The sequence below is a fragment of the Podarcis melisellensis genome (assembly GCF_964234715.1).
Source record: "Podarcis melisellensis genome assembly, chromosome: 5".
NCBI classification, from domain to species: domain Eukaryota; kingdom Metazoa; phylum Chordata; class Lepidosauria; order Squamata; family Lacertidae; genus Podarcis; species Podarcis melisellensis.
Window position 1 is genome coordinate 97,453,349 of NC_138537.1, and position 24,729 is coordinate 97,478,077.

Genomic DNA, 24,729 nt, shown 5'->3' on the forward strand with positions numbered 1-24,729 from the left:
GCAGTTTGTCAAACTCATGCTAGTAGCTTTGAGAACGCTATCCAACCATCTCTGTCGTCCCCTTTTCATTGTGCCCTCAATCTTACCCAACATCAGGGTCTTTTCCAGGGAGTCTTCTCTTCTCACGAGGTGGCCAAAGTCTTGGCGCCTCAGCTTCAGGATCTGTCCTTCCAGTGAGCACTCAGGGCTGATTTCCTTAAGAATGGATACGTTTGATCTTCTTGCAGTCCATGGAACTCTCAAGAGTCTCCTCCAGCACCATAATTCAAAAGCATCAATTCTTCAGCGATTGGCCTTCTTGATGGTCCAGCTCTCACTTCCATACATCACTACTGGGAAAACCATGCTAGAACAACTCTGTGCCCACCTGTGGTTTTGGACTACAGTTCCTACCACCACCACCACCACCAGGTTCTGCTGGCTGTTCAAAAGTGCTGGAGATCACCAGGCTGGCGAAGGCCACCCCTGGTCTACTCTGAGAGGTCGAAATGGGCCTTCCTTAGCTATGTTACCCAAAACCCTCTCCCCTCTTAAAAAAAGAAAAGACTTGGCTTTTATAGGGCTTGAACCTGGGATCCATCAGTCACTGTCCTTCCCATTTTTTTCCCTGGTACCTTCCTCTGGTAAACCACTGTTCCTATTTTGGAGATGCTTTAAAATCTTTTTGTTAGTGTGTGCAAATGTGAATTAGAGGTCACTTTCCCCAGCTCTCTGCTCTGCAGCCGTCCTGGTTAAATGATGGTAAACTTACTAGAATTTAAAGATGTTTTATAATACCGCAACCAGATCCATTGTGTTCTCTGATATTCTTCAGTTTTCAGAAAAAGGCTGTTATGGCCCAGGGACGCGGACTTATAAAAAATATTGGGGGGGGGGCCTGGGAAAGCTCATGAATAATAAATAAGCTCATGAATATGCAAATAAAGTGGCGCCGCCTCCTCGTGAGCGAATAGGGGAGAGCGTGCTGCGCCTATTAATCAGCTCCAAAGGAAATTGGGTGGAGCTTTTGCTCGGGAGGGAGGGCAGGGGGCATGCAGCCCGCCCCTCCCTGTGCATTTTGGGCTGGGGGAGGGGCGGCGATGGCGCTCTGCTGGAGGGGCGCCGGAGATTATTGGGGGGGCGGAGCCCCCCCAAACGAATTTTTGAGGGGGCTCGGGCCCCCTCAAGCCCCATGGAGTCGGCGCCTATGTTATGGCCAGTTTCCTAACATAGCCGGCCTCTGATTGCCAGAGCAGCACAGGCTATTGCAGAGGGAGTGAGCGCAGCTGACAGCAGCAGATGTCCTTGTGCAAAGTGTAATAAAGCAGCAATCCACGAGAAAGCTGTTTTATAAATACAAAGACATGCCTGTCTTTTCAGCTGTTGAGTGTTGCAGACCTTCTTCCCCAAAGTTGCAGATTCCCTCCCACAACAGCAGTAATATTCTAATGTGCAAAGAACATGTCCGACGGAAGCACCCAACCATCTATTGCAACAGAGTCTGCTAAGTCCCTTTCCCCAGTGTGATTACAATGGCTGGGATTGAGCCCAGTTCATAGACAGAGTCATGTCTACAGTTGAAAAGCCATTTCCGCCTGCTGAGGGTTCCATGTGGTGCAGCCTTCCAGGGGGCTCCTTGTATGGAGAGAAAACCTGGGAACAGCCTATGATCCAGCCAGTACTACATGCAATTGAGGGACACCATTCAGATCCTTTAGCTGTGACTCCTGCATTTCAGGGGGCTGGACTAGAGGATTCATGGGGTTCTCCCTAAGTTCCAGCTCTAGATGGCAAACTAGCTTATATACTATATGTGGGCATGCATTCAGTGTGTTTTGTTTCTGCTTTAAAAACAAGGAGGCAATTAGGATCAGAACCATGGTGTGTAGTTGAAGGGTTATCTCTGCCCACCAAAAGAAAGGTCCCAGTGAAGGCTCTCCCCTTGAAGCTGCTCTTTGCCCTCTTCCCATTGAATCATAGAATCATAGAATCATAGAGTTGGAAGAGACCACAAGGGCCATCGAGTCCAACCCCCTGCCAAGCAGGAAACACCATCAGAGCACTCCTGACATATGGTTGTCAAGCCTCTGCTTAAAGACCTCCAAAGAAGGAGACTCCACCACACTCCTTGGCAGCAAATTCCACTGTCAAACAGCTCTTACTGTCAGGAAGTTCTTCCTAATGTTTAGGTGGAATCTTCTTTCTTGTAGTTTGGATCCATTGCTCCGTGTCCGCTTCTCTGGAGCAGCAGAAAACAACCTTTCTCCCTCCTCTATGTGACATCCTTTTATATATTTGAACATGGCTATCATATCACCCCTTAACCTCCTCTTCTCCAGGCTAAACATGCCCAGCTCCCTTAGCCGTTCCTCATAAGGCTTCGTTTCCAGGCCTTTGACCATTTTGGTTGCCCTCCTCTGGACATGTTCCAGTTTGTCAGTGTCCTTCTTGAACTGTGGTGCCCAGAACTGGACACAGTACTCCAGGTGAGGTCTGACCAGAGCAGAATACAGTGGCACTATTACTTCCCTTGATCTAGATGCTAAACTCCTATTGATGCAGCCCAGAATTGCATTGGCTTTTTTAGCTGCCACGTCACACTGTTGGCTCATGTCAAGTTTATGGTCAACCAAGACATTGATGTCCATGGAAGCCTCTTTTTCAAAGGGAGCAACACTTCAGAAGCGAGGAGGAGATTTTACCTGGGACCGTGGCTGGGGAAGAGGATGCCCACCACAGTTCAGATCCTAGTTGCTTTTATTTTCCAAGGAAAAAGAAGAAATGCATATTCCCTTGTCATCTAGTTTGACCCTGAGGATTACCATGCACTACTGCTGCAATATAGAGATATGAAAATGTAGAAGTATTTTTTGGCAGCTGCCATGTTACTATGGCAACACATGAGTTGGTCTTTAGTGGGAAGGCCTATAGAGGAAGAGAGCACAACCTCTAAGCTGGCTTGATACTTAATTTAAAATTAAGTATTTCTGCCAGCCTGCTGATGTCCCACCTGCAAGTGTTGGATTTAACCCCCTAGAGAGAATCGTTGCATCATGGACCTTGTTGTATAAGTTTTGTACTAATGTAACTGTATTGGCTTCACTTCTAGATCTCCCTGCAGGCCCGCTTTATAGACAAGTGCATTCAAGACACTTTTTTTTATTTTGAAGCTAAGATAAGAAAGGTTTGAAACTAGTACTAAATATGTTTAATAGGGCAGATTCTTTATTTGTTATATTTCCTCCACCCTTCTTAATGTCACAACAATCCTAGGAGATAGGATGTTAAACTGAGGGGCAGTGACTTTTCCAAAGCCACTTCTTATCTTCAAAGGCAAATCTTGTTTGTATGGTCACATCAGTCTTTACCCAAGTAAATGTTTCAAATGGAGTTGACATCCCTTAAATACTCCAGGAGTCTGGGTTATCTTGAGTGATAGTAGTTTCCTCAATATTTGCTCACCTAATATTTGCTGCCTTCATCGGCTGTTTATTTGGATTTCACTTGCTGGTCTTACTGTTTTTTCTGGTTTCTTTGGGTGGTAGTCAATTATGTTTTACTCAGAGTTCGACCCATTAAAATTAATGAACACACCTAAGTTAGGTCTACTCTGAATAAAACAGTTAAACACCACCTTTTTATATTGTTCTCTGCTTTTTAGACTACAGTCCTAAATAAATTTACTGGGGACACAAGGATTTCTGAGTAAACATGCCTAGGACTGCTCCTCAAGTGCAGTTTCTGTATTGTATGCTTTTTAAGTTTACATTTTGTCATGGTGGGGCCTGCCAAGATGCAAAAGGCACCATATAAATGCTGAAACCTAAATATTTCAGGCTACGGGCACCTTCCATAACTCAGTTCTTTGCAGGAAGCACTGATGTAATAGTGATGTAACACTAAAGTGTAGAGACCCCCGTGGTCCTCCAGACATGTTTGGATGAGGTTTCTGGTAAAATGTGAGGGGGAGGACTGTAAAAAAAAGGAGGGGGAGAAATCTGCCACTTTTTGTGTGTGCTATAGGGTAGACCCTTTAATCTTCTGGGGAGACTACCAAGGCAAGGCTATAAATTTGCAATGTTATAAAAGAAGTGACATGACTTGGTGATGGAATGAATATTTTTATTTATTTATTTTTAAAATTTCTATACCACTTTATATTTTTAATAACAACCTCAAAGCAGTTTACAGCATATTATATCAATAAATCAATACAACAATCGCCGGGCGATGTTCCTCCTATGCAAAGCAAAGGAGAGAGAGGAGTAAAAGATTATGCCAACTCTTTATTCTTTCAATGTTTCATTCATTCAGTGGGATGAACCTTGTCAATGGATATTATTGAGAAGGAACAATGTATGGTATTGGGCATGTTGAGTTTGAAATGTCAATGAAATATTTAAGCAGGCTATCAGGCTGGCAATGGGAGTTGTGGGATCAGGGGAGAGAAAAAGTCCTGGAGTAGAAATGAAGGGATGAATACATCATGAGCGGACAGATGGTATTAGAAAGCCTTGGGATTTGGTGAGGTCACTTATTGACAGAATGGGACAAAGCAGAAGACCCCATAGATCCATAGTGGATCCCTATGGAGAGAGGGAAAGAGGAGGACCTCTGAGATCTTGGCCATTCACAATATTTGCCTGGGACTCTTGGTGCTCACAGGCAAATGTTAACATTCACTAGATTTGGGAATTTTGTGCAGCATGGATATATATTTGTGTATGGTTTTCATGTTCAGTCAGCTGAAAAAAAATGTTTTTTTGACCTCCTGCTATGTGCATTAAATGCTAATTGATAATTCTGGAAATGACTCTCATACCCAGTCCACCATATTGAGCACCTCCACATCTTTAAATAATTTTGTTGGTCCTCTCTGAATTCCCCCCGCCCTGCCAACATGACTTATTCAGCCTTCGACATCTGGTTGCCTCATCTTTATTCCATCTCGCAATGACTCACATTCTCAGGAACAAAAAGGCATCAGATTGATGTCTTGAGACTCCCTTTATAATGGAGAGATAAATGGACCTCCTAAATTACATTTTTGTATTGTCCAATGAGAAAAGCAAGAATTAACAGATAATGCAGGCTTGAGGGATTTGCTGAGTACAACTTTTCTTATCCTCTTATTTATATGCATGCACAATTCTAGATGGTGCTCTTGAGAGCTGAAGAATTGCTTATGGATGGGAGAGCAGACCGACAGGCTGAAGGGCAAGTAGGATTTGCACATACAATGTGAAATCTTCAGCAGGAGAGACATTAAAATTTCCCTCATGAATTGTTCCCACCTGCCAAGCACCTGAGAAATACAAGTGATAAATTGCAGGTGTTGGTGGAGCAACAGTGGAGATAAATGGAATGTATTTACAGCAATAAAATCACCCCATTGCCCCCAAATACTTTTTACTGGTGATGAGGAAGGTAATGCTTTATTTGGTCCAGTGTTGTGACTGAAAATTATATGATGATTTCCCCGCTTTAATTTATTTACCATCATTATGTTCATTAACAACGTTTAGTGGGTGTCATGGACTGGTTGGACACAGGCGAATGGTGGGAGGAACCAGAGAGGCAACCACCAATCAAAGAAGGCTTAGAGCCCGGGGAGTGGTGCTGGCAGTGCCGGATTTATGTATAGGCTAAGTAGGCTGAAGCCTCTAGGGGGCCTCCCCAGCTCCCCAGCCCTAAACAGCGGGCAATCTCCCCTGTCCCAAAATTGCAAACCCAAGACTTCACACGAGGGCAGGGCAACTCAGACCCAGCAACTATGAGACTCAGGGCCAGCCAGTGGGGCCCAATTTGAAACTCTAGGGCCCAACTTGGATTTTTTTTGTGGGGCCCTAGTTCACAGCCAAAATCTGCAGAATCTTAGAGATATAAATCCGTGTGCTAGGTCATTTTCACAAGGTTAGCAAAGCCCTTCAGAAATCAGACCTGTTATTGTGCAAGTTTGTAAACAAATTTTGATGAAGTTTTCTGATGTCCTTTAGAGGAGAAATTGTGAATTGCAGAATTTTAAATACCCATCTCCATTCAATTTTGTTGATAACACTCTTCCATTTTCTTCTAGTTGTGAGGCTGGGGGGTTGGGAGGGGCCTCACAAGTGGAGTAGCCTAGGGCCTCTCTTCATCTAAATCTGGCCCTGGGTGCTGGGACACTAAGAAGCGGAGGTGTTGGAACCTGAAGGGGGAACAGGGCTTAGTGAGTGTTTTCGCTAATACAGTCATACCTCATGTTACGTTAGCTTCATGTTACGTTTTTCAGGTTGTGTCCCGCAGCGACCAGGAAGAACTGGAAAGGGTTACTTCCGGGTTTCGCCACTCGCGCATGCACAGAAGCGCCAAATCGTGCTGCACACCTACACTGATATGACGTTTCAGGTTGTGGGCTTTTCATGTTGTGAACGGACCTCCGGAACAGATCCCGTTTGCAACCAGAGGTACCACTGCAAAGAGTTAACTCCAACTTGCGCAGTGTGATTTACTGCTGACTCGCTCCCAACAGTGGGTGGCAAATCAGAGATTGCCCAAGAGATAGAGGAGCTTTTGGCAGAGTCGGTAACCAAACCCTTATGAATTCCCCAACTTGAGGAAGCAGGAAGAAATCCCAATGAAAGAAGAATGGTGAATGAAGTTGATGGAATACGCAGAATTAGACAAGCTAACGGGCAGAATTCGGAACCGGCGAGACCAGAAATTTACCGAGGACTGGGATAAATTTACAGAGTATATTAAGAATATATGTGAAGGTCAATTAACGTTTGTAGGTTTTCAAGAAGCTCTGGGATAATAATGGAAAGAAATATTGTTTTATAATAACTGTTAAGATTAATTTGGTTAAAAAACCAAAACAATATAGATGCAAGAAATGTGAATAATTGTGAAAACATGAAAATTTCCAGATAGACTGAAGGAAGTCTGAAAGTGGAAAGATTAGATTTGGATGTATAATTCAAATGGATTTTTTTCTTTATTATTTATTGTTAAATTTGAAAATTTTATTAAAAAAATATAAAAAAATCCTCAACTTGATGAAATGGGGAAATGCAGGTGAATTCATGAACTAGGCTACAATGAAATCGCATTGATAGGGAGATAGCTGTCAGGGTTGGCACAGCGGTATGGTGATGTGCATCAAACTCGCAGGGATGGATAAGGGAGCGGAGAAGTCCAGGTGAGTCCTCCCCTCTTGGAGAGGAGCAATGATTCAGTGCGGGCCAATGAAGTTGCAGATCTGCTGGCTCGACTTTTGGCAGTGGCAGAATGCAAAGAGGAAGGAGGATGAAAGTGCCCCTTCTTCATATCAGAGGCTTTCTCCAGCTGCAGGGAGGTCAGGTGTTGCACCACCATACTGTCCACTCCTGGAAGATAGGAACAGGCTCGCCATTCAGTTTGCTAATGTTCCACATGGCTGTTAAAAAATACTGCAAAACTGATGTTAGCTTGGTGCAGAATTGTGTGTGTGTGGTCATCCGTAGAGAGCCCATGCAATTAATTTCCCCTGGAAATCATAGACCAAAATAAAGCTTGTTTGCCTTTCATGATTCAGGGGGATTGTCAATCACATTGTTGGCATCTACTCAGTTTGCAGTCCAGGGAAATTGCACCAGTATCAAAAGGCAAGTTTCTGCCGTACTTTGTAGCATTTCAGCAAGGGTTATCCTTGGCACGTGCTCAGAAGATGCCAGTTCATGTGAAATCAAACTTACAGTGGTCATTAGGGCCTCAGCATCTGTTCAATTGGCCAGAATAACTAGTTGGAAGGAACCAGACTAGCCCAAAGAAAAGCAACCAAACAGTGATGACCCCCAGGGCTGCACGCCTGTCTAGGGGATCGCAGGAAGTGATGTATTGGTTTAAATATTTATAGGCCAACTGTTCATCTGCACGGGTACCAGGGTGGCAAAAAGAACATAAAATATGAAATGCACAATAAAATAAGAAACACATCTGTCAGGGGCTCAGGAGCAGAGGCACAGGAGAGGGAGGAAATGGAGAGCGAGGGGGAGGAATCCGAGGGCAGTGTAGGGGGTGACAGTGGCCCGAGGGATTCCTGGAGTCTGTCCAGCGAATCAGAAGACTCGCAGAAGGGAGCGCCAATGGCCAAGGCAAGGGGGGTGCCAAGGGGGACACCCCAGAAGGAAGGGGCCAGCGGGGACTCCCAGAGCAGCAGTTGGAAATCAGGACCAGCTTCCCCACCAGAGCGCAGTGGGGGGGAGGAGTCCCAGGCATCGGGACCAGTGTTCCCACCACCAGCGAGAGGAGATGAGTCAGGATTGACCACGCCTCCATCGGAGAGCGGAGAAACGGTCGAGAGGAAGGTTGCCGGCTGGGCGCGCGCGCCAAGTTCAAATGTACAGGCGAGCGGCACAGCAGATAGCCCGGATAGGGAGCCAGGTCCTAAAGCCCGCCGAAAGGAGGGGCAAGAATCAGGGGGGTCAGCGTCAGAAGAGTCCAGAAAGGAGGAAACCCCAGGGGGCAGAAGGACCCAGAGGAGGAAAGAGCAACGGAAGAGGTGGAGTAAGGCTAGAGTCTTAAACTGGTGTACAGGGGGCGGAGACTCAGATGGAGCTTCGCCGGTCTAGCTTCTAGACGTAGAGCTGCATGCTGCGGTTTGGAAATGGAAACTAATCGTCAATAAAGACTTTTGTACGTTACTACTGACTAGCGTTGGTTCTCTGTGAGCTGGGACCTAGAGGCAGCCCTGACAACATCATTCAAAAGTAGCAGATACAGCTAAAAACAAGAGAGCAGGTTGAACAACAACCAACTTAAATTGCCTGGATAGATAGATAGATGATAGAGATAGATAGATAGATAGATAGATAGATAGATAGATAGATAGATAGATAGATGATAGATAGATGATAGATAGATAGATAGATAGATGATAGATAAATGATAGATAGATAGATAGATAATAGATAGATGATAACAGCATTGGCACCAGTGATACTTGTGGGGAAAGGGCGTTCCACAATAGGGGACACCACAGAGAAGGCTCTATCCGCCCTCACTGCAGCACGAGTTTTCTGTAACATTGGAACATATAATATCTGGTGCACTACAGTAACGTTGAGGCTGTGGTACAAAGCAGCCAGACCCTGGATTGTGGCCTCTTCCACAAATTTGCCTTAGGCAAACCCTTAGGCAAAGTTAACGGGAATCCACATTTCAGACCGTCTCCCTCTACCCGTATTTAATAACTGCAATATTTATTTTCTCACCGTGATACAATCTCTGGTGTGTATTGGGTCTGGTGTGTACACTGGGTCAAGTACCTATTATTTACTGTCCTACCTTACAATTATTTAATGTGTATGCTTGAAGATTTATTAATTTTTTGTCTCCTTTAAAACTTAATTTATTTCATCTAGGGTTTTAAATATCCCCATGAGCAAATTTAGGCATAGATAATGAAATGCCTTTCAATTGCTCCTGTATTTTGATTGTCAGAAGTGTGTGATTTAATAAGTAAATAAATAAATATCTGTAATGAGATAGAAACTCTTTGACAATGCTTTCTGCTACCTTGGCATGATTTTCTATTGGAGGGATTAATATATTCTTTTGTTTTAATGATAATAACAATTGATGTGGCTTATTGCCAAAGTCTGAAGCCTTTGCTTCAATAAATTATAAGATTTAGCTGTCTTGTTTGATCTCTTAATCGCTAGCTGTTGTCCAGTCGGCTTCTCTTGTGGTCTTTCCAGCTTCGGCTTCTTTCTTATTCGAAGAATCAGTTGCTCCTCTTGCCTTATTCTTTATTTTCCCCCAGCACAGTTTATTTTTTCAAAAACTCTTCCAATAACTATTCTTAGCACTCTGTGTGGTAACCAGTTTACAACAGGAATCTTTGAATTATTTATCGTTCTTCACTTTGTAATATAATCTTGTTGAGTTTCCATTGTTTTAAATGTAAGACATAAGTGAAATGGGAGCATAGTGTACAAAAGTTGTAGATTGTTTCATCCTACTGTTTGATTTTCTTGATATTAAACTAGAAATCTATAATTAAATATGATTTTCAAGGAGAGGAGTTTATAGACTGTAATCTGGGTTTCTTTTTGTTTTTTAAAAAAACATCCTGCATAAGTTAAAATATTTTTAGATCTCTTCTTCTCTGAAAATGGAAAATATGAACATTAGGATCATGTGCTCACATGGGTGTTCCTTTCACTGCCCCCCATGACCTGTACTTTCAGGGATGACTCCAGGATTTGGGGAACTTTTGGGAAGATGCCCTTTCTGGACCCCCTTAGCCTAGAAGGGTGGGGAGTTGAACATCAAGGAGTCTCTCACATTGCCTCTGTCCTTTGTAAGTGCTTTCTGCCAAGTCACAGTGCTGCTGCTACTCTGCTGTTGCAGGGGCCCAGTGCATGTAGATGTGGCATACTCCAGTGGCAGGTGGTTCCATGTTCACCGGAAAGGGGGTAGTGGCATGGACTGGTTGGATGCAGAGGAATGGTGGGAAGAACTAGCTGGGGAACGGGGGAAGAAGGCTCAGAGCCCGTGGAGTGCTGGTGGGACAACAATGTGTGGTTAAAGGGAAATGCCTGGGAAGTTGTGCTCATTAGACCTGACACTCAGTCAATGAAGCCAATGAAGGTAATAACGAGTTAACTCCAACTTGAATGGTGTGATTTACTGCCAACTTACTCTTTGACAGGGAGGGTAGGGGCAGACACAATGTCAGGAGACCTTTAGGTTCGGACTTGACAGGGAGCAGTGGGCCAAGATGGCGGCTGTAACAACTTCTCCTCCGTGAACCCTCCTGGATTACAAACCTTTTATAGCCTTTTACAGCCTTTTACAGCCTTTTATAGCCATTTTTATAGCTGTTTTTATTAGACTTTTAATTATTTTACCTCTGTTAGAAGTTTTTAACCGTTTTATCTCTACTGTTGGCCAGTCGTGGCCAATATACGTATTAACAAGGATACTCAAACCTTCTGCTGAGAAAGCCTGCTGCTGATTAGAAACGCCGCCTTGAAGACCGGGTTATGCTGAGCAGCAGAGGAGGAGTAGCAGAGGAGTTGTGTCCACAAAAGATAAGTTCTCTTTTTATCTCCGTTTATCTCTACTTTTAACCTCCGTAGTCAGTGAGTCAGCGACAAATGGGTCATGGCAAGCGACCAAGATCTGCTGAGAATGGTTGTTCACCTCCAAGAGTAAAGCAGTCAAAGCTTGAATCTCCCTCACCACCTACTAACAATAACAGCCAAACAGAGCAAGTAATTCTTTCTGCTGTCGAAACATACAACCGCTTTTGGCCTCTGTATGATCAAGGGGAGCTGGAAAAGCCAGTTGATCCAGGAGGGGATGGAAGCCATAGGGAAGCCCTCCTCCCTGACACCTTAATTACACCTTCGCCGTCACTAAAACAGGACGCACCAGGGCAAACTGCCCATGAATCAGTACCTGATCAAATACAACTAGTAATCAGGACTTTAAGCTTCATTTTCAAGAAATTGGATGGGATTTCTTCATCTCTGAATAAACTTTCACAAGCCCTTCTGACTCATCCATCTTCCTCAACTGAGCTATCTAATTTGCATCAATCTCCTGTGCAGCTTGTAAGTGCCTTAAAGAGACAACATGACCAGAAATCTCACCTTAAGGGTTCTAGAAGCAGGCTGCCACTGCCCCACAGGAACAAGCAATCCTTGATTTTTCAACCTAATAAAATATGTCCATCCATTTTTTCCCGTGACGCCCCCAGACTTAGGTGGAATAACCTGAGGATGGCTAAAGGGTACCTACGTGATTTGCTAAACATCCCTTTTTTCCAGATAGATCTTATATCTGTAGTACCCCTAAAGGCCACGCCCTGGCCAAGGAAATTTATGCTCTCCTTCTAGTCTGCAAGGATCCCACATCTTCTTGCAAGACAAAAAGACCGGCTGGCAGCCTGGGAGATTGTAACAACAAGAGTCTTTAAGGACACGAGTGTCAAACCTCTTTTTCCCAACATCTTAACCGGCAATGAATGCTCGTTACCTCCTTCTGTTCCTATAATAAAGGAAAAAACACCCAGCCGGGTACCCCCTGTTCCACCTGCGATCCCAAGTGCCCACCTAGTTACGCTGAGGAATGATCCAATTGCAAGCCGAGATTGGAATATCCCTGAAGAGAGAAATCTTATCTCCTCTTATGGAAAACTCCCTTCAGAAGAACAGCAGGCTATCCTCGACAGATTGGATCTACTCAAACAAAGACTCCTATCGCAAGGGGACCCCTCTATGCCAACGAGAGAGGAGAGCAGGCGCTCCACGTCCCACAAGGTGTCTCCATCAAATGCCTTGACAAGCTTTCAACCTGCTACTTTGTTACCCCCTACTGATCTGAATCAGCAGTCACCTGTTGACCAGCAGCACCATTCTACCGTGGAGGAAGTCGATAAACTCAACACTCCCGTCTCAGACCTTATGTCCAATCAAAATATGGAAGTTGATGAATCCTTTGCTTCAATGCCAGAGCTAGAATCTACCCTGTCTGAAGATCACCAGGAAATGATTATGCATGCACCATCCCCACGTTCACGTCCTTCTATACATCTGCGTGATAATTCTTCTCCATCTGCGCAGCAACTACAAGTGATGGCTGGAACACCTCTTAGCGCTACCCTGGTTAAGACTGACAACTCTGACGGATCTACTAGTATTGCCCATCAAAGACCTACTACTACTCACCTCATTGAACAGCATCCGACCTCACCAACTTTGCCTAATTCTTCCTCCCCGGCAAAGCCCTCCCTGCCTGTTAATGTTACCAAATCATGGGTTCGATCAACACAGAAGAAGACCTTATCCGCACAAACTAAAATTACTGATTTCTTCATGGGTCCTCCTTCTACCTCCAAGAACTTATTAAACAATTCAAAGTGACAATTACCGGGACAGCACAAGGATCTGACATTATCAATACTTAGCTGGAACATTGCTGGTTGGAGAACCAAAAAATCAGATCCCGAATTCAGGAAATACATAAATTCATTTAATATCATTCTATTCCAAGAAACATGGGATGAGGAAGAGATTACCGGCTTCGATCTTCTAACACTTCCGGCCTCCCCTTCCCTGAAAGGTGGTCGCCCCAAAGGGGGTCTTTTGATTGGGATCTCACTCCAACTTCACGCCAAATTCACTCTGGTACGGGCTTCCCCGCCTTTTGCTCTATCTGGACTGATCGCAGAAGGGAAGTCCTCATTACTAATTACTAATGTCTATCTCCCCCCTGAAGGCTCTGCACCTGATCTTGACTGGAGATGGGAATCATTTGAAAATCACCTATTGTCATGTCATACCAAATGCCCTAACTCGTACTCCTTAATTGGGGGAGACTTTAATGCTCGTATTGCCACAAATTGGGACCTACTAACCAAGTCCAAATGGTGGACTCCCCCATGCTTGGACAACTTTGACTTAGAACATGCCAGAATTAGAACTTCAAAGGACAACAGAGTAAACAAAGCAGGAGTGACCCTTTACCAAATGGCCATTCGCCTGAATTTAGTCTTCTTGAACGGCACCTTCCCCCCCGACATACCGGGGGAGTTCACCCACCTGGGACTAGCATCTAACAGTGTTATCGATTACTGCTTGATCTCTGCAAATTTGGCCGTTAATGTTCTTTCCTTCCAAGTTGAAAACCAACATTTCAGTGATCACCTTCCAATAGTGACCACTTTGTCATTGTTCCGGTGCCAGAAGGACTATAAACACTCAGTCCTTCTGGAAACCTCATCATCGACCAAAATAAGAGGGATCAAATGGTCGGAGGCTGTGGCCCAAAAATACCAGGATTTTTTTCATAGGGAAATCATTGCCTATCTACCTCAAATAACTACTGATTTACAAGATTTTAACTCGGTTTTGAAACTTTTTAACCTTCTTATAACAAACCTCACCACTTTTTTTACATCACCTCCTCAAAAGGCGAAAGTGGCGCATTGCAGTACTGGGGCCCCTTGGTTTAACACCTCTTGCAAACAAGCAAGATCCCTTCTTCATTCTATCTATAATGAATACAAAAACTCTAATGCCCAGGCTCTACCACCCTCCTATTTACAAGCCAAAAGAGCATACAAACAGACTTTAAAGCTGGCCAAACGCGAGTGGTACCAAAAGCGTTGGCGAGCCTTGATTGCGGCCTCTAGATCCCGCAGACCACAGGAATTTTGGGCTCTGATAAACAAAAGAGGAAGGAAGTACCCACTGGCGATTATCCCTGCGCCCACATGGGAACAATTCTTGAGTAAATATTTCTCTTTGGCAGAGGAATCCAACTCACCCATAGAATTCCGAGCCGACCATCTACCTTTGTGGCCCTCTACCGACCCAGAACTGATAATGGACTTGATACTAGATCTGAAAACGGGCAAAGCCCCTGGGCCGGATCTAGTCCCCGCTGAGGCTATTGTCACGCAACTGAGGTGGTGGGCTTAAATTCTGGCCAAAGCTTTTGATGCAATTAACTCTACGGGGCTTATCCCTAGGTCATGGAAGGAGGCCGTGATAGTACCAGTCCATAAAAAGGGTCCCCCTGCTGACCCAGAGAACTATCGGAACATCAGCCTTTTGTCTATCATCGGGAAAATCTATGCAAAATTTTTGCTGTCTAAGCTGTCCCATTGGGCATACGACTCAAATTTGATTGGCCATGAGCAAGCGGGCTTTAGGAACAATTATTCAACCACTGACCACATGGTAATTATGTATCATCTTGCCAGAAAATATTCTGCCCCGAGTCGGGGGCGCCTATGTGTCGCTTTCATAGACTTAAAGGCCGCCTTCGACATTATCCCAAGAAACTGTCTATGGAAGAAATTAGAGAGATGGGGCATAGATAGAAGGCTGTTATGGCTTATAACCCAATTACACCATGGGTCGTCGGCTAGAGTGAGACTCACACCGGCGGGAAACCTATCCAATGAGGTCCCAATAAATAGAGGAGTGCGCCAAGGCTGCATTTTGGCCCCACTCCTCTTCAACTTGTTTATTAGCGACATGAAGCTCTTTCTGAGTGAGTCTCAAGCCAACATTCATGCCCCCCGCCTAGCTGATTTTCGCTGCCCTCTGCTTCTATATGCTGACGATGCAGCGATCCTTTCCTACTCTAGAGTCGGTTTATGCAGAGCCCTAAAGATTTTTGCCGCTTATTGCAAACTCAACCATCTGACAATTAATCATGGAAAATCTAAAGTACTGGTCTTTAGCAGGTCTCGGAAAACTTACAGCTGGAAGTTAGATGGAGTCCAATTAGAACAGGTTTTCAAATTTAAATACCTGGGAGTCTTTTTTCACTACAACCTAAGCTGGAAGCCACAGATACAGTATTTACTAAACAAAGGGAAAACAATACTTTACACTCTACTCCAATTTTTTGCGGTCGACGGAGCCTCCCACATCCCTTCTGCACTGAAGGTGTACCACGCAAAAGTGGTTTCCACCCTCTGTTATGCTGCCCCGCTCTGGGCTCCAGGGTCCAATTTAACATCGCTGGGGACACTGCAGAATCAGTTTCTCCGTCGCCTCCTGAAACTCCCCATGTGTGTGAGCAATGCAGCCATACATCTGGAGTTAAAGATTGCATCATTGGAGACTGTCATCTGGAAGCGAGTCTTTGGCTATTGGCTGTCCAGCTGGCATAGGCTTCCCCACCATTACCTCCTTCAGTGCCTCTGGCGGGATGACTTTGTTAATCCGTGGGTAGGAAAAATCCATGCCAAACTTCTGAGCATCGGAATTTCCCCAGCGGACTCCTTAAAGACGAACCTACGCTCAGCCAAAAGCCTCATCGAGCAAAGATTAGCAGACATTGACAATCAACACAACCTCTCCAGGGGTGGGGGTGTCTGCTCTCCCAGGTATCACGGAATAACCCCACCACTTGGCCTTCCATCATACATGTCATCTCTTTCATCAGTACCACACCGACTTGCATTTATTCGTGCAAGGTTCAATGTTTTTCCATCGAACCTGCTGAACCACAGATTTTCCAAGGGTTTGGTGTCTCCGCTATGCGAGTGTGACGGGAAAACAGTTGAATCTCTTCCACACATAATGTTCAACTGTCCCTTACATAGCATAGCCAGGACTAAATTCCTGGGTCCTGCTTTACTGCGCTTGGTTGGCAGGCCTGTTGAGTCACATGCCGCACTGCTCTTGCAGGATACAGATCCTTCTGTAACTCTGCAGGTGGCGAGATTCCTGAATGCGGTTATCTCACACACAAAAACCACCAAAAAACAACAACAACAAAAACTAATCGGACAGTTATGATGAGAGAGCATGACGGATCTCGTCTCCAGTTCTCCTTTCTCTGTGAACCGTCCTTCGGATCTTTCCAGGCCCCAAGCTGTTATTTGTCACTGCTCAATGTCCCACTCTTGCATCGTGGTGTTCCTCTTATGTCGTTCGATGTATTGGTTTTTATGCTTCTGTGCTTTTATGTTTGTACATATTTTATGGGCTAATAGCCGTAAATAAATATAAGTAAGACTTGACCTTTAGGTTGGCTACAGCATTCTGGAGGTGTGCAGATAGCTGTCCACCTGAAGCTCTCCTGATCTCACAACGGCCATCCTGGGGAATGCAGCGCCACTTGCTCAAGAGGGCACTGATGCTGTTCCTCCCCCTCTCATGTGCTGCTTCTTTTTTTAAAATATTTTTTTTATTAGTTTTCCAACACAAATAAAAAACAAAACAACACGCGCACATAAACAAACAAAAACATATAAACATGTATAATTTCAAAAACTCTTTTTCATAACCTTACTTCTCGGACTTCCCCTTACCTCCCCTTTCCTGCATCCCTGTTTTAAAAATTTTTCAACAACTCTTCACGCCAATTAATTAAATACTTATTTTCTTTTTAAGCTTCTTCTAATACTTAATCAGTTACAGCTGTAATTCTATATTTTCCTTTCCCTTGACATTTTAGCATTCATCAATTTTACAACAATTTTTAAGATATACTTTGAATTTCTTCCAATCTTCTTCCACCGTCTCTTTTTCTTGATCACGGATTCTGCCAGTCATCTCCGCCAATCCCATGTAGTCAATCACCTTTGTCTGCCATTCTTCCAGTGTGGGTAGTTCTTGTGTCTTCCAATAGTTTGCTAAGATGATCCTTGCTGCTGTGGTAGCATACATAAAAAACGTCCTATCCCTCTTTAACACCAATTGGCCGACCCACCTCTCATATGCTTCTGTGGGAATGCACAACCTCACCTCACTGCCCCTAGCCCTTTATTTTGCCTCCTCCATTCCCCAGCCACTGGGGGATATTCGGGTCAATGGCACTCTTCACAATGCAGTGAGATAGGAAGTGCATGCAAGGGCACATACTTTTTCATTGCAGTGAAAGAGAGAGATTCTCTATCTCATTGTATCTTTCGTCTCTGGGACGGCAGCTCTTTCATCTGACAATCCCGCTGTCTTCGCCAGCTTGTTATAATGAGATCAGACATAACTGGCTTTTCAATCTTGTTTGAAACATAAAAGAAGTTGAAAAGATTTCTCTTATTGCCCTGGCTGGAATTGTCACTGCTCTAAGCTCTTCTGCTGCTTCTAATCTCATCTAAAAATCAGCTGATCTTTAAATTGGCAATGGCTGTCTCTTTTTCGTCTTTCCTTTTAACCCAGGGTTGTTTTCCATGGCAAACCTTTCCATCTGTTTTGTGAAGATTATATAAAGCTTTTGTCTTCCAGTGACATCACAGAAAAGCTTTCTGTGTTCAGATAAAACCTTTATTTGTTGCCAAAGCAAAACCCTTTATTCTAACACCATTAGGAGGTTTTGCTTATATCTTCCCAAGTCAGTTGCTGGATTCACATGTTCATTTTTTAACATGGCATATGTCACTCCACTGTGTTTTTAACTCACCGTTTTTCATGCAGTGAACATGTATGGATGTTCCCTCATATCTTCACAAATATATCTACCAAAAGTTACTAGTCCACAGATTGCTTTTACTAGACTGCTTACTGGCCTGTCAGTGATTTTGAAACTGTGGGACAGGCCTCCTTAGAGGGAGCAAGTAATCTGATGGTACAAAGGTCCAGAGAAGGATGGGACCCTGGTGCTCTCTCTTTCTCTCCCTTCTCCTCCAACCAGCCAATACTTGGATAGATGGAATGGTGGACCCTCTCTGATACACACTGGATTTGGAAGGTAACTGCATTCTAATTCCCACATGAGCCTCCCCTCTGTGAAAACTGTTAGCTTAGATGAATTAGATTGGAATAATCACTTACACTTTCTGGAGTTTATTCATGCAGGAACTATTTACACAATGTGTGGAGATGAGAGAGAGAAGCAGCAGATGTCTTGTCTCAACAAGTTGGGAGAGAACAAGAAACAAAATGGCTCAGCTTTTAGGGGTAGATTTAACTTAGATAGAGAGCTACAAACAAATGCTGGCTAGATACCTACACAAATAGGGCCTTCTAGTGGTTTAAAGTAACACATGTAGGAATTGCAAACTCAGGAGAAATAAATGTATTTGCTTTTCTCCAATGAAACCTTGCTGCCAGCATATTTAACAGAGGCGGGATGTGTGTGTGTGTGTGTGTGTGTGTGTGTGCACGCTCGCTCCACACAGTGGCTTGCTATAAACCACTGTTTGAAGGACCTCCCCCACCCTGTTCAACAGCTTTCCTGGGCCTGCCTGCCATTCCTCATGCTGCAGTTGGTGTGGCTGGCCATTGGCGGCCAAGCCTACTGCAGAGTGTAATGACACCTTACATTTTTATGTATATAGGAATATATATACAGACAGTGACCATTTTGCATGGGGGTTCTGTTCTTGGCTCCCGCATGCACGCTAGTGGAGCACTCAAAAGCCTGCCCTGCGCTATTATGCCCCGTTCTACCCCTCATTATTCCCCACCCCTGTTCCACCCCCATTCTGCCCTCTTCTGGGTCCAAGTGGATCAGCAGTTGCACATCAATTGGGCATGCACAAAATGGTTGCTGGCATTATATATATGCCCATGAAACATCCTAAAGCAATTTAAAGCATCAACAATACATATGGTGGATAGTGTATTAATAGAAAGAACCTAGGAGTTGGTTTATGTTACATTTCAATGTTATGTCACTCTTAGGGCTTGAGTCAGGCGTAGATCAGCAACAAAAAACAATAAATCACCCGAGGTCAGTGAAGTTAAATCTTTATTCCAGGAAACAACCACAGCTCAGACCTGGTGGTCTCAGAAACTATTCTTAGGAGGTCTTGTCCTGATGGCACAGTTTTGAAGACTGAAGGTCCCTGCCTTCCCATCCCTGTCTAAGGTTCCTCCTCGCCTGGGTTTTCCCTATGCATTCTCAAACTGTGTCTGTGCATGACTAATCTCTGTTCTGTTCTTTTCATTTCTCTGTGTGTTCTTGGAGGCCACGGAGGGGGGGGGGAGCTGGTTGAAGCAGGATGGGGAGACTCCCTGGACTCTTCAGCAGCCTGTTTCCACTCTGCCTCTTGACCCTTCTCTGCTTCAGCCTCAGAGTCTGAACTGCACTCTGCCAAAGACTCTTCCTGCTCACTGTTGCCTCTCCAGCGTCTGACAGCTCCTCCTCACAGTCTGCTCCCTCTTCTCCCTCTGACCACTCATCCTCCTCCTCCCTCCAATCCCCTGGCTCTCAGCCTTCTTCCCCTAAGGGGTTCCCTGGCTGGTACATCCCACCACTCTCTGCATCCAGCCAGTGTTTGGCAGTTACATAATAGTTACATGCTCCATGAATATAAAATTGTGATAACAGTACCTGATAAACTTACAACGTAATGAGGTTTAGGGTAGGGTTGCCAAGTTGTTGAACTACACTTCTAACATGGGATTTTCTCAGACACTTCAGCGATTTACTCCCGGACGATGTTTGCGAGGGCCGAATGCTGGCTATGTCTGGCAAATGCATGATTGACACTTTCTTTCCTACACCCTTGTAAGAGTATTACCATCTCCACAATTGTTTTGCAGTGAGGGCTTCAGTTTTGTGGAGGAAGCTTTACTATATTAAATTTTGTCTCATGGTGAATCTTGCAGCAGGAGACTGAATGACACTGTCATTCTATACATTGTCCCTTTGCGTTACGTTTACAATTTCCATTAAATTATTAAATTCCAGTTACTTCCGTTAATAGGATAATATGCAGATCTAGTTACAAAAGAGATTTACCCAGATACTTGTAAAACGTGAATGCTGGTTCCTCAGCTTTGCGGCTTTATAATCCTTTGGCTTTTCCAAGTGTAATGAGGGGATAAACTATTCATTAGAGTTTTGTGGCATCTTCCTCTTGGGGATTTTAGCTCTCAGTCACCAGGCTGAGGCTGCAGTGTAATGACTTGGGTCACTTACATTTTCTTGTATAGTGGCTCAAGGTCAAGTGAAGTAAAACATGGAAGACTGGGCTGTCATGGGAGACAAATAGCTTGGAAAATAGTTTTCATGGACCGATTTCTAGGGCCACCTGACTGATTTGGAACATGGTTCATTCACGTGCGTCATTCTATGTCAAATGTGGGTATTTGAAATGTGTATATTTTATATGTTGCATTAATGTGCCCTCCTTTCTCTGATATATTCTCATCTGACCATGCAGGCTGGGACCTGGATGTAGAGCAGAGACCTGTGTCTGGAGACTTGTGTCACAGATGAACAGCTGAAAATTACCAGGGGGCGGCACTTTTCAAAGTGGGTGAAGAAGCCATAGAGAGGGGTCTTCCCAGCCACAGATTTCCCTCACCACCCAGGGTTCCAGTTCCATTGTTGCTCTCTAGGTGAAATACCATGCCCAAGGAACACAGAGAGAGAAATCACAAACTAAACAACTCTATTTACAGATAGGTAGCCGTGTTGGTCTGCCATAGTCAAAACAAAAAAAATTCCTTCCAGTAGCACCTTAAAGACCAACTAAGTTAGTTCTTGGTATGAGCTTTCGTGTGCATGCATCTGTATCTGAAGAAGTGTGCATGCACACGAAAGCTCATACCAAGAACTAACTTAGTTAAACAACTCTATATGTGATTTACAAAAATGCATTAACAATAATGTCTGACATTTCAACACCTTGTGGAAATAGGCAGCTAGGCTATTTGTGGGGCATAAGAATTCCTTCATATATTTTTTCCACGGGGCAGCATCTTCCTGTTTCACCTCAGGTGGCAAAATGGGCTGCCCCGCTCCGACAGGACCTTTGTTTTCTTTGGATTAGAAAGCCCAAACTCCCAAGTTTGCCATCAGTTGAACAAGGAGAAATATTGTATTCCAAAGCAAAAGGGAACCCCATGACTATTGTCTCAGTAGCCCTATCTTATTGTGCAGTCTTCAAGCACCTGTGAGTTCTTCCTGCTCTTAATGACAGGCCAGTGTTGCCAGTTAAGGTGCCCAGCTGCAAGAGAGGACGGACAGGGCTTCGGCACTATTAATGGTGGTGTAGGAGAGGGGATTTCAACACCTGTTGCTTGCTGCTGAAAGCAAACCTCTATTATAACTGTTAAAGATGCTGTCAAGAGACCTCCCCTCCGTTGCAGCTGGCTCCTGTAGCCATCGTCCTTCAGCTGTTCACAGCTTGCAGAAATAAGCTTGGCAAGACAACTGTATGTGCAGATTAGCCTGGAAGCAAAATGGAATAATTGTTGTTATCATTTCAAGGTTTGTTTGAGGGATGGGCTCAAAAGTGGCAGGAGTAGGGGTCTGAGGAGTACACATGATGAAATTCCACGTGTTCCCCCACCCCTCAATTTTTTTTTTATTTCCTTGTTTTATTTTGGTGGGTATTTGATGGTGTTAATTGCAGAGCCCACAATAGCTTTGTTGTTTTAAATTGTTTTTAGTATTATTTGAAGGGTCGGTAATAATAAATAAATGATATGCAGTTACCAATATTTTTGACCCATTTCTCTTCCCCAGATGCTGAATCAAGCTGGATTTCAGCCCACCCCCCTCTGCCTACCAATGGATGGGACTTGAGAAGGTGCAGGGTAAGATGGCAACCTATCCTGGTGGATGTGCCTTGTTAAATGCAAAGCTGAGATGCTTGGGTTGCAGCCTTCGAATTCCTTGGGATTTTCCTAAGAAGACTGCCACCTTTTTACCAGCTCATGCTCCATTTCAGCAACCTGATCTGCAGACCATCAGATTATTTTTATAATATCAAAAAATCACTGACGAATTCCTGACTATGAAGGTAGTGCTGAAGGCACAGGAGCAACCCAAGTATTTTTATCTGGTTGATGGGCAACTTTGTCACCTAGAGCAGGAGCCAGGCCTCACCTGTGCTTGGTTGTCTGACCTGCTGTCCATGACCTGGAGCAATTATTGCCCTGTCTCCCCTCCCCTCCAAGTTTCTCTCAAAACAAAATACAAGACTGGCAACTGCCTCAATGGCTATAGATTGAAACCAGTAGCCTCAGCTCCTAGGAGGTGAATGGCACAGCCCCTTTTCATTGCCTGTTGGAGTGCATGTTGTGCAGACAACAGTGGAATAACAAACCTTTGAATGGCATGACCTTGGAGGAACTGCAATTGCTGTTGATCAACCCTGAATAAGGTAAAAGCCAGAGGGAACTTACTCTTCTGCAAATAAATTGCTGTGAATATTCAGTAAAACAATCCACCACCTCTCAAAGTGAATTTTCACCTCCCAAATAGGATGATGAGAGGCATGAATACAAATGAGGGAAATGGGCATTGAATATGCAAGTTGTCAGCTGTGTTTGTTGTGTTTCTCTCACAGCTTTCCTCCAAGGAACTTGAGGCCACGCACCTGATTCTTGCTCTACCGCTGCTTTAGCCTCACAACTGTCCTGTGAGGTTTGTTAGGCTGAGACGGAACCACTGGCCCAAGGCCACTGGGACACAAACTCAGATCTCCCTGCTCCAAGTTGGAAAGGGCAAAACGAGGGCAGCGCTTTCGGGCCGATTATAAAATCAGCATCATTTTCAATAAGGGATTTGCCATCAAGACAAGGCAGAGAAAGGTTAAAAATAGGGTGGCCGAGTGAAAAAGAGGACTATGTTCCTGCACCTTAAACAGGTGAGGAGGAGAAGGAATGGATCACACTTCAAAACTACCTTGACAGATTAGAGAACTGGGCCAAAACAAACAAGATGAATTTTAACAGGGAGAAATGTAAGGTATTGCACTTGGGCAAAAAAAATGAGAGGCACAAATACAAGATGGGTGACACCTGGCTTGAGAGCAGTACATGTGAAAAGGATCTAGAAGTCTTGGTTGACCACAAACTTGACATGAGCCAACAGTGTGACGCGGCAGCTAAAAAAGCCAATGCAATTCTGGGCTGCATCAATAGGAGTATAGCATCTAGATCAAGGGAAGTAATAGTGCCACTGTATTCTGCTCTGGTCAGACCTCACCTGGAGTACTGTGTCCAGTTCTGGGCACCACAGTTCAAGAAGGACACTGACAAACTGGAACGTGTCCAGAGGAGGGCAACCAAAATGGTCAAAGGCCTGGAAACGATGCCTTATGAGGAACGGCTAAGGGAGCTGGGCATGTTTAGCCTGGAGAAGAGGAGGTTAAGGGGTGATATGATAGCCATGTTCAAATATATAAAAGGATGTCACATAGAGGAGGGAGAAAGGTTGTTTTCTGCTGCTCCAGAGAAGCGGACACGGAGCAATGGTTCCAAACTACAAGAAAGAAGATTCCCCCTAAGCATTAGGAAGAACTTCCTGACAGTAAGAGCTGTTCGACAGTGGAATTTGCTGCCAAGGAGTGTGGTGGAGTCTCCTTCTTTGGAGGTCTTTGAGCAGAGGCTTGACAACCATATGTCAGGAGTGCTCTGATGGTGTTTCCTGCTTGGCAGGGGGTTGGACTCGATGGCCCTTGTGGTCTCTTCCAACTCTATGATTCTATGATTCTATGATTCTTCTTTTTTTTCCAAGTTATTTTTTATTGCTTTGTTTCATAAAAATAAAAATATATATAAACAAACAAGAATAAAGGTATTACACAGACAACTAATAATAGAAAGGAAAAGTAAATATAAGAAAAATATACAAAGACTTAATTTTCACATTAACCACATTACTTGATCTTCATTTTCAAGACTTCCTTTAGCTTTCCCGAAAATCATTCGAAGTAATACTTTAAGTTACACATTTCTTAGTATATATTGTCATTGTATCTTTTTATGTTTATTTCTTGGTATATATTATCCTTGTACCTTATTTAATCTCCTATTATCTTTGAACAATAACTCATATTCTTTCACAGTGTGTCTCTAAATCCCTTTAGCGTTACTTTCCCTTGACTAATAAGTTCCAGATAGTCTACATATTTCCCCCAATCCTTGGTGAACTTTTGGTCTCTTATATATCTTACTTTGCCTGTAAGTCTATCCAATTCCATATAATCTAACAGCTTAGATCTCCACTCCTCCACCGTTGGTGTTTCCTGCTTCTTCCACATCTGGGCAAGCATTACTCTTGCTGCTGTAACTGCATAATACACTAATCTACAGTCTTCTTTTTTTATCTCCTGGCCCAGTATGCCTAGTAGGAAAATTTCTGCTTTCTTTGAAAACGTATACTTTAGAATCTTCTTCAGTTCTATATAGATTTTTTCCCAAAACTGTTTCACTTTTCCACACTCCCACCACATATGGTAGAAGGAGCCCTCACTAACCCTGCATTTCCAGCACTTATTGTCCACCTTGTACATTTTCGATAGTTTCATGGGTGTTAAATACCATCTATAGAACATCTTCATTATGTTTTCTT

General features: G+C 44.0%; 1 long non-coding RNA gene across 1 annotated transcript in view; it reads left to right on the forward strand.

The window, feature by feature from the left end:
- LOC309370105 overlaps nucleotides 1–22,596 on the forward strand; it is a 28,613-nt gene extending 6,017 nt beyond the window's left edge. The window contains exon 2 of the long non-coding RNA XR_014168431.1: nucleotides 21,895–22,596. This is a non-coding gene — a long non-coding RNA (uncharacterized lncRNA). The remainder of the gene's footprint in view (nucleotides 1–21,894) is intronic.
- Nucleotides 22,597–24,729: the final 2,133 nt, after the last annotated feature.